At 50.9% G+C, this 10,658-nt stretch overlaps 1 long non-coding RNA gene across 3 annotated transcripts in view; it reads left to right on the top strand.

Annotated features, from left to right (window-relative positions):
• Positions 1 to 8,067, top strand: part of LOC110306266 — a 12,568-nt gene extending 4,501 nt beyond the window's left edge. The window contains exons 5-8 of one of the 3 annotated variants that reach the window (XR_003837976.1): positions 2,915 to 3,038; positions 3,628 to 3,756; positions 4,011 to 5,313; positions 6,382 to 8,067. This is a non-coding gene — a long non-coding RNA (uncharacterized LOC110306266). Of the gene's footprint in view, positions 1 to 2,914; positions 3,039 to 3,627; positions 3,757 to 4,010; positions 5,320 to 6,381 lie in introns of those variants that run through there. The other 2 variants (XR_003837975.1, XR_003837978.1) reach the window with 2 other exon arrangements.
• The last annotated feature ends 2,591 nt before the right edge of the window (positions 8,068 to 10,658 follow it).

The following is a 10,658-nucleotide window of genomic DNA, read 5'->3' as shown; positions in this document are numbered from 1 at the left end:
TGTGTGTGTGTGAGTGTGAGTGTGTGTGTGAGAGTGTGTGTGTGAGTGTGTGTGTGTGAGTGTGTGTGTGTGTGAGTGTGTGTGTGTGAGTGTGTGTGTGTGAGTGTGTGTGTGTGTGTGTGTGTGAGAGAGAGAGAGAGAGAGCATGTATGTATTCATGTGTCGTATGTGAAGGTATAAAGGTCAGAAATTTGTTTCAGGTGCCCTAGGGCTGTGATCCTTACAGCATTCGTGTTCTGGTAACCAAACTGAATCTTTTGGAAATACAGAAATAGCTCTTAACTGCTGAGCCATCTCTCCACCCCAAGCACCACTAATGTTAATTTTGATAATATACCTTGGTTATGTATAAAATACCATCTGTGAAGAAAAGATGAATAGAATGCCCTATGCTGATTTTGGAACGTCTTATAAGTATGCCATTATATTTTTTATTGATAACACTGATTGCTAACTATAGCCATATTCTGTCCATTAGATTTCCAGAGCTGTGTCACTAAAATCTTACAACCTTCTGCTGAGCCTTTCTCCTCTTAGCCTCCCTTTGGTAGGCTTAGTGCCTTTGGTACTGCCCATTCTGTTCTGCTGTTACGAGCTCAATTTATTTAGCTTCCACACACGACTGCCATAATGCAGCATGTCTCTCCCTGTGTATAGTTTATTTCACTTAGCATAAAATCCCCCCCAGGTTGATTCAGATTGTCACATACAACAAGATCTCCCTCTTTTTCAAGTCTAAGCCAGACTTGGTGGCTCCCATTTGTAATCCCAGCACTCAAAAGGCTGAGGAAGGATGCATTTACTGAACCTGTTTATGTTGTTGGACACCTAGGCTGGGTCAGTAACTTGGTAATTGAGAGCAAGTCTTAGAAACCTTCCTAAAGTGGGTGCATACTGAGAAGTGAGTCCAAACCGGGTGCACAGCTATGTGCACAGTGCAGTACACACCTTTGCTATGGTAACGGATGTGGTTGGTTCTGATTGAGCATCTCATGATCTGCAGCACTACCACCATCGCAGAAAGACCGTAAGGCTTCCCACCCTCACTGGCCCTGGAACACATCGAGCTGAATTAACTCTAACTTTGCTTTTCTAGTTTTTGAGATATAAGCCCTTGAACAAGATCTAGAATCAAAAATCAAAGGTTTGACTTCAGCATCTCCCCTCTTCCTAGATCTAACCTTCAACATGAAAGTCAGAACTTTGCAGTGGGTATAAGATCTTCCCCAGACATGGGCTGGGGGTGGGGGACACTATGCCAGGACCCATGGAAAGTTTTCCAGTTTGGTTTTTTTTTTAATCCAAAGTGGAAGTCTGTGTTCCTTTCCAAGAAGGATCCTCACAAGATGAACTGGACTGTCCTCAGGGGTTATGGGGAGGAAAAGTCAGGAGAAATTAAAAAGCAAAGAACCCAACACTGTTAAACCCCAAGGGCCATTGCTGGTGCATCTCTTGCTGATGTAATGGCATAGAGGAATCAGAAACCAGAAATTAGAACAGCATAATGGGGAGCCAGCTTTCAGGGCTGCTAAGAACCAAAACAGCCTGAGACCACACAGTGTCAGCTCCTGAGGCCTCCACAAAGACAGCGTGTAAGCAAACGAAGCCTGTGACGGTTTCTGCCACCTGACTTGGTGGCAAAATGCTAAATTAATCAATCAGATTTTAGATAACGATCAATCTGCAATTCTAAAACAACAACAATAATAATAATAAATAAAGTCAAGGGTTTGCAATGTTCAGCCTTTCCGGTGAGTACCCGAGGAGAGAAGGAGGGAGGGAGGAGACCGTGGAGCTGAGAGCTGCTGCTGAGTGCAGCTGTAGGATGCCCAGCTTTCACCAGAGTGAAATTTGAGGGCACGGTGTGAGCAGGCAGGGCTGAGTCAGGCTCTAGTGAGAAAGGGCACAGGCCAGGGCAGGCAAAGACAAGGGATCTCTGGGGAGGTTACTGCTCTGGGCAGAAGGCAAGCCTTAGGAGGACAGCACACACGTGTGCACACCTCACACACTCACACACACCTTATGCTCACACACATACTCATCCAGTCACATGTGGGCTTGAGCACACATACAGTACACAGTGCATGCCCGTGCAATATACCCTCTCATCTTCACAGGACCACACCCACACATGAGCATTAGCACACAGCACTCTCACAACACACCCGAGCCCTGCCCTTCCATGCAAAGAGCCTCTGGGCAGAGGAGAAGAGATACCTGCCTGGACTGTGTCAGCGCAGACTCAGAAGACATAGTCAGAGAGGTCAGCTCATCCCTACACCTGAGGTGGGTTTACTGCGGTGCCTAGTGGGAAGGGCAGTGTCCAGAGCCACTCCTGTGCCCTCCCTGCTGACCAGGCAGTGATGATCAACCATAGCCCCCAAGGCCTCCACTGCTGGCCTATCCCCAGTTCAGTTCCCATTTAACCTTTTATCCAGAGAATCATGCCTCCTCAGATACCTTGCCTACGCTACCCTCCCCACCCCACCCCCATCATCCCCCTGCCACAGTGCCCTGTAGATTCTCTCTCGCATGGCCTCACTGTCCCTGGGAAGAAAGGACACATCCCTAACACTCTAGGACCACTCATCCATGTACCCACCCACCCCTTCTCTGTTGCATCTGCTGCTGGCAAGCTTTGAAGATTGCCACAACAGGACAGAGGCAGGCAGGGAGTGTGAATGCCAAGTGGGACCCCAAGCAGTGGGCCAGGGCCAAGCCCGACCATTGATGAGTCTGCTCTCGAGCACAAGAGGCTGGAGAGCTGCAAGCTTAGCAGGCAAGGGGAGCAAGCAGGGGAAAGCAGGCACTTAGGACACAAAGCATCCCAGAAGCCCAGACGACTCGGAGTGCTCGGTGACCTTGAAAGGTCAGATGGGTCTCTCCTCTCACCCAGAACCCTAATCTTGACCAGATCCAGAGAAACAGGGAACCATGCTCTAGAAGGAAGGGATCCTTTGGAGGACACCAGCTAACCCTGGAAGCTGCAGGGAGCTACAGAGAAGAGTAGGCAGAGCCCTTCAGTCGGACCAGAGAGAGTAAGTTCAGCTAGACAGCTTTGGGGTGGGGGGCAGAAGCTCTCCCAACTCCTATGGCCCAGGCTCCACTACACTTGGCTGATGGGGAAGTGGGGCTCAAAGAAGTTACACAGAAGAGAGGCCCCAGGCTCTCCCTTGCAAGGCAGCAGTCGCCCTGGCTTTCCTCTCAGCCCCTCAGGCAGGCATACACGCCAGCCCTGGAGGGACAAAGGCTAAACTTGATGCAAGAGCTCATCTATGGTGGTTTGAACATGGTTGGCCTATAAGAAGTGACACTATTAGGAGGTGTGGCCTTGTTGGAGGAAGTGTGTCGCTGTAAGGGTGGGTTTTGAGGTCTCCTCCTATGCTCAAGCCCCCTCTGCTCAGCGCAGAAGAGAGCCTCTTCCTAGCTGCCTGTGGAAGCCAGGCTCCTCCTGCTGCCTGTAGATCAAGATGTAGAACTCTGGGCTACTTCTCCAGTACCATGTCTACCTAGACATTGGCAGGCTTCCCACCATGATGATAATAGACTGAATCTCTGAAACTAAGCCAGCCCCAATTACATGTTTTCATTTCTAAGAGTTGTCTTGGTCATGGTGTCTCTTCACAGCAATGAAACACCTAACTAAGAAACCATCAGAGAGAAAAACAGGCCAGCGTGTTGTAGAGCCCTTCGTGGCCCATGCAGTCAGAGAGCTGCTGGAACCTCCCTTCCAAGACAGGAGACAAAGAGCAGTAGGTCTGGACCATCAGCCAGAGCTGAGATGCCCATCCTGGGTTCCCAGAGAGCCTGTGTTGTGGTGAATCTTGATAGTAACCTTAATGGGAATTGGGGTCATCTAAAGGGCACCTTGCTGTGTCTGGGAGGGTATTTCTACCGGGGTTTAATTGAAGAGGAAGACCAATACTGAATTGGGTAGCACCATGCCAGAGGCTGGGAAAGGAAAGCATGCAGGTCACCATTGTTTCTCTGCCTCCCTTTCCTCATTGCAGACAATAAGATCAGCCACTGCCAGCTCCTGACAAGAGTGTCCCTGTCACCTTGTGCACCTGACTCCAGTGCTCCTATATTCAGTGCTCCTGGCATCAGTGCTCCTAAAACCAGAGCTTCTGCTATCTCCTGCTCCTGCCACCAAGTTCCTGGCACCTCCTGCTCTTAACATCAGGGCTCATACCACAGTGCTCCTGCCACCAGTATTCCTGCCACCAAGTTCCTAGCTCCAGCCAAAGTGCTCCTGACACCACTGCTCCTAACACCAGTGCTCCTGACACCAAGCTCCTAAAACCAGTGCTCCTGCCACAGTGCTCAGGTTACAAGGCTCCGGACAACAGTGAGCCTGAAACACAGTGCTCCTCCTACACCTGCTCCCACCACAGTGCTCCTGCCACAGTGCCCCTGACACCAATGCTCCTGACACCAATGCTCCACCCACAGTGCTCCACCCACAGTGCTCCTGCTATGACCTGCTCCTGCCACAGTGCTCCTGCTCCCTCCCTCCTCCTGCAGCAATGCTCCTGCACCAGTGCTCCTGTAACCTCCTGCTCCTGCCACCATATGATCCTGACAACAGGGATCCTTCCACCATGTGATCCTGACTCCAATGCTTCTCCCAGAGTCGTCCTGTCACCAATGCTCCTGCCACCAGTGTTCTTCCTTCCATGTGTTCCTGACACAGTGCTCCTTACACCAGTGTTCCTGACTCCAGTGCTCCCGACAAGTGCTCCTTCTACCTCTTGCTCCTGCGACCAGTGCTCCTGAGACCTGTGTTCCTTCCACCATGTGCTCCTGACAACCTGTGCTCCTGGCACCAGTCCTCCTGCCACCATGTGCTCTTGCCACCAGTGATCCTGACTCCAATGCTCCTGATTCCAATGTTCTACCTACAGTGCTCCTGCCACAGTACACCTGCCACCAATATTCCTGCCACAGTGCTCCTACCACCTGTGCTCCTGCCACCAGTGCTCTTTCCACCATGTCATGATACCAGTTCTCTTTCCACCATGTACTCCTCACAGCAATGCTCCTCCTTCCATGTCCTCCGGACACAGTGCTCCTTCTACCTCCCGCTCCTGCCACCCATGGCCCTGACACCAGTGCTCCTTCCAAAACGTGCTCCTAACACCTTGTGCTCCTGCCACCAGTGCTCCTGACTCCAATGCTCTACCCACAGTGCTCCTGCCACCTGTGCTCCTCCTGCCTTGTGCTCCTGACAATAGTGATCCTTCCACCATGTGTTCCTGACACCACTGCTCCTGCTACTGTGAGACCCCGACTTAGAGCGTTTCTCCCTGGAAGGTAAAGCCCCTGGACGTTCCCCAAGCTTGTTTTCCCTGATCTTTAAAAATACAGCCAGAAAGAAGCTCTTTGTTCTCTATAGCCAGCAAAAGGCCTTTTTGTTTCTGTGCCTTACAGCCAGAGATGCGATAATTGTAGGAAGACCTACAAGGACACAGAGATAGAGAGGAGCTGCAGCTCACTCCCCCACCCCTCCCCAGAAAGGAGCTATAGCCAACTCTCCTCCCAACTCCTCCCAACTCTCCTCCCAACTCCTCCCAATTCCTCAGCTAGCTGTTAAAAGCCCCCTACTGTTACCGCTTGGGGTCAAACTCCCCTGCCCTGCACAGCAGAAGGAGTTTGTCATCAGCTATCTGATAATAAAACCTCTTTCAGTTTGCATCAGGTGTGGTTTTCTCTTTGGGGTACTGACCAGCTAGCTCATCCTGGGACTTGAGCAGAGGCCCAGCTTGGGGGGTGGGGAGGTCTTACACTACCTCCTACTCCTGCCACCCATGCTCCTTTGTAGCCTCCCCCAGCCTTGAGTAGGCTGCCTCAGACCTTGCTGCCACTACTAATGAGACCACCTGGGGTGGAGCCTTCCCACCTAAATGGTTCTATTGTTCTGTCACCCCTGCTGTTCTTCTCCAAGACACTGCTACCTTCTGAGAGACTGAGAGATTCCTGAGAGATTCCAGAGACAGCAGGCAACCCAGTGAATGACACCTTCTTTTGTTTGTTTGTTTGTTTGTTCGTTTGTTTGTTTTTCGAGACAGGGTTTCTCTGTATAGCTCTGGCTGTCCTGGAACTCACTCTGTAGACCAGACTGACCTCGAACTCAGAAATCTGCCTGCCTCTGCCACCCGAGTGCTGGGATTAAAGGCATGCGCCACCACGCCCGGCAATTGACACCTTCTTACCAAACCAGTGCTGTCAGACAGATTGCTTACAGGCTGGCAATGGGCATCAAAAGTGGATCTGTGGGAGATGGGCTTTCCCCCTATATAAGCACAGATTTTTAGTAAACTTTGGGCTGTGATCAGCATTTGTCTTGGCCTCGTCCTTTTCTCACCGTTTATTCTCTTTTAGCCCCAGCCTGCCTTTCAGGAGGACCCAGTTCCTGTGGCCACGGGCAGCCACAGCTCCTGACACCAGTGTTCCTTCTACCATGTGCTCCTGACAACAGTGCCCTTTCCATCATGTGATCATAACACCAGTGCTCCTGACCTCAGGGCTCCTGACTCCAATTCTCCTCTGACACCAGTGCTCCACCCACAGTGCTCCTGCACCAGTGCTCCTGTAACCTCCTGCTCCTGCCAGCATATGATTCTGACAACAGGGCTCCTTCCACCTTGTGACCCTGACTCCAATGCTCCAACCACAGTGCTGCTGACACCACGTGCTCGTGACACCACGTGATCCTTCCACGTGTTCCTGCCACCGTCCTCCTTACCCCAGTGCTCCTGACTTCAGTGCTCCTGACAACTGTGCTCCTGACACCAGTGCTCCTGACACCAGTGCTCCTGACACATTGATCCTTCCACAGTGCACCTTGCCACCACTGTCCCTGCCACAGTGCTCCTGCCACCCATGCTCCTCCTGCCATGTGCTCCTGACAACAGTGATTCTTCCACCATGTGTTCCTGACACCACTGCTCCTGACCCCAGTGCTCCCTACCACAGCTCTTCTGTCTCCTGCCACAGTGCTCCTGCCACCCTGTGCTCCTGACACCAGTCCTCCTCCTTACTTGTGTTCCTGACACAGTGCTCCTGACACAGTGCTCCTGACTTCAGTGCTCCTGCTACCTCCTACTCCTACCACCAGACATCAATGCTCCTTACACCAGTGCTACTGAAACCAGTGACCCAAACACCAAGGGTCTAGACTTTAGTCCTTCTGACTCCAGTGCTCCTGACTCCGGTGCTCCTGACACCAGTGCTCCTGACTCCAGTGCTCCTGGCCCCAGTGCTCCTGACTTTAGTCTTCCTGACAACAGTGCTCCTGCCACAGTGCTCCTGCTAACTTCTCCTCCTTGCACAGTGCTCCTCCCAACAGTACTCCTGCCAGTGCTCCCCCTATCACCTGCTTCTAACACCAGTGCTCCTGACACCACCACTTTCCCTCTTCAGACTCTGAACAAAATAAACCTGTCTTTCTTTAAGCTGTCACAGCAAACAGAAAAGTAACTAACTAACCTGGGCAGCTGCCTCTCCTGGCTTCCAGGGACATAGGCTGTCATGCAGTGGGCAAGCTCCACGCCAGTGTCCCAGTGTCCTTCCCAGCCCTCTGCACATCCAGGACTCCCAGCCACTGTGGAAGGAACTCCTTACAGCAAGGCCCGGAATCCCCCCTGAGCAGCTCACAGGCTGACTAGGAAACACTCACACCAACCCTCCAGGTGGGGCAACAGCAGAATCATCCAAGGAAATGGGCTTGCTGGGGCAACATGAGCAGAGTCCATTCTCACAAGAACTTTTTGCTATCTGGGTATTTTGTCTTCCAATATTCAGGGCCAGCAGGACACCAGCTCCCAGCCAGTGTTTGAGGCTCTGCTACAGCACTGAGGAAATCCATTGTGGTACTAATTAATGAGCACCTGCCAGGAGATGGGCTCTTTGCTAGATACTGGAACAGGAAGCAGGCCCTTCCAGGGATGCTGGGGCAGGAGGCAGGACCTGTGCTGGATGCTGAGATTATATTTAGAAAAAAAAAAAGTCTCTACACTCCCAGAAATTACTTTCCAATGTACATTAAAATATCAATATTGGGGCTGGAGAGATGGCTCAGCAGGTAAGAGCATTCATTGGCTGTTCTTCCAGAGCCCCCAGGTTCAATTCCCAGCACCCACATGGCAGCTCACAACTGTAACTCCATCTCCACAGGATCCGATACCTTCACGCAGATAAATATGCAAGCAAAACACTAATGCATATAAGATAAAAATAAATCATATTGCCTCTCGCTCCCTTGCTCCCCCTCTCTCCACACTCCCTCACCTCCACCACATGGCCATGGCCAGCCTCTACTCCCTACTTTCTTCCTTTCCATAATAAATGCCTTAAAACCAATATTTCTCGATATCGTGAAATGTTCTAATGAAAAACTGGACAGAATTAGCAGAGTCTCACAATGGGATGGATGTTGTGACAAGAAAAACATGGGAAAGGCCCCTCCCACGCGTACCATCAGAACAGTAACCCAGGTTTGTTCTACAGTAAGAGGAAGTGGCAAAGGCGTGGAGTGTTCAAACACCAGGGGCAGGCCTGTGCGGCTGGAATACAGGCGCTAGCTAGCAGGGCATCCATCCATTCAGAGTGAGTTGGGCGGCCACTGAAAGGCAACCTGGCAAAACAGGAAAGCTCAGAAGAGGGGCGAGCAGCCTGAACCAGGGAGGTGTCCGCGGAGGTGCCTGACTGCGGTTGGATTCTGGGAATGTTTTTGAAGATAGAGCCAAACACCTTCAATGAAAAGAGTGGTGCTGAGAGAAAGCAAAACGGCAAGCAGGGCTCCAAGAGTTCTGTCTGGGGAAACCTAAACACACGCCCTGCCCAGTGGAGCTGGGTGAAGGAGGTCCTGAGTGTAGGGCCACGGGAGGGCGCGTGGGTTTAGGACCGAGCTTTCCTTAAGGGAAGGAGGAGGATACATGACTGGCAAGACTCAGGCTTGGAGGGCTGGCGCTCTCTGTGTAGAAATGCCAGCTTGTAGTGTCCCGACCAGAACTTAGGGAACGCATGGAAAAGACAACGTGAGGGTTTGGGAGGCAAGTGGTAGCGTTACTGCCAACCCAAGTCACACCACCTTCCTTAGGAAATGTTCGTTTCCTTCAGAGTGACAAAAAAGGCTGTCACGGGGGCTGGTGAGATGGCTCAGTGGGTAAGAGCACCCGACTGCTCTTCCGAAGGTCCGAAGTTCAAATCCCAGCAACCACATGGTGGCTCACAACCATCCGTAACGAGATCTGACTCCCCCTTCTGGAGTGTCTGAAGACAGCTACAGTGTACNAACGAGATCTGACTCCCCCTTCTGGAGTGTCTGAAGACAGCTACAGTGTACTTACATATAAATAAATAAATAAATCTTTAAAAAAAAAAAAAAAAGGCTGTCACGGTGTCCCATACCCTGGGAATTTTACCAAGGACTGACACTCTCTCTCTCTCTCTCTCTCTCTCTCTCTCTCTCTCTCTCTCTCTCTCTCTCTCCTCTCTCTCATTTTTCAAGACAGGGCCTCTCTGTGTACCATTGGCCCTTCTGGAACTCACTCTGTAGACCAGGCTGGCCTCGACCTCAGAGATCAGCCACACTCTGCCTCCCAAGTGCTGGGATTAAAGGCTTGTATCACCACTCTGTCTTCTTACCAGAAACTGTCCTGTCACCTTTCCTACCCAGTCCAGGGCATGTGACCTGCTCACATACGAGTTCAACAGAAATGTCAGCTGCCTGCTCACCAGGGATTCTAAGGAACTAACTGAGACTCTCAAGAGAGTCCATGACATGGGATGAGTGCCAGTCAGCCCTTGCTCCGATAGGTCCAGACCCAGAAGGAGGGCATGTCTCTGGGCTAGGAGCAGCTGGCTGCTGGGTTTGCAGAAGAAATGCCATGTGCTGGAGGTGGGCCTAATGACCAATGACCCACGTCAGTTCATGAGGCATCCACAGCCCTCCCAGGTCACAGCTCACTCAGCTGGGGACTGAGCGTGCCCCCCCCCACGTGGGTTCCATGCAAGGGGTGTTTGTAGAAGCACATGCATCCTGGTGACTTTGCAGATCCATGCCACAACTCAGAAATCACTTCCTTTTCAACGGTGAGTGGAAATTATCACCTTCCAGGCTGGCGCTTAGCTGCCAGCCAGTCAGGGGACATGTCTATTAAGAAATACAATCTACCTCCCTCAGGAGTGATACAGCTCTTCATTTAAAAGATTTTCCTGGTTTTATTGATTAACAGGGCCTAGAGGGTACTTACACACAAACCCTAGGGAAGGAAGGTGAGGAGGGGCGTCCTAAAGCTCCAGGTTCAAATATGCCACTCTTTCAAAGCTTGTGAGTGCTGCCAGCAGGGTCAACTCCATCTCAGATGGGAACAAACAGAACGGGACCCACCTCCAGCCAACCACAAATTTAAAGGCTGTTGCTAAGCTACCAAATAAGAAGTCAGGAGATGCAATTTCATGCAGTCTTGAATTAAAAGAAAAGCTTGAAGATCTTAGACATGATTCAAAGGATGTTACTAAGATTCCTAAAACACAAATGATTGTACAAAGATTACAAAAACTAATCAGTTCAGTATTTATACATCACGACTCATCCGTTAACTTATTTGATTTTTTTGTTTGATCTTTTAAAAGTTGCCACCCCTTTAATGTAG

This window comes from Mus caroli, chromosome 11 (assembly GCF_900094665.2).
Source record: "Mus caroli chromosome 11, CAROLI_EIJ_v1.1, whole genome shotgun sequence".
In the NCBI taxonomy this organism is placed as follows: domain Eukaryota; kingdom Metazoa; phylum Chordata; class Mammalia; order Rodentia; family Muridae; genus Mus; species Mus caroli.
The sequence above is the reverse complement of the archived record's forward strand: the minus strand, read 5'-3'. Positions and strand labels throughout refer to the sequence as shown.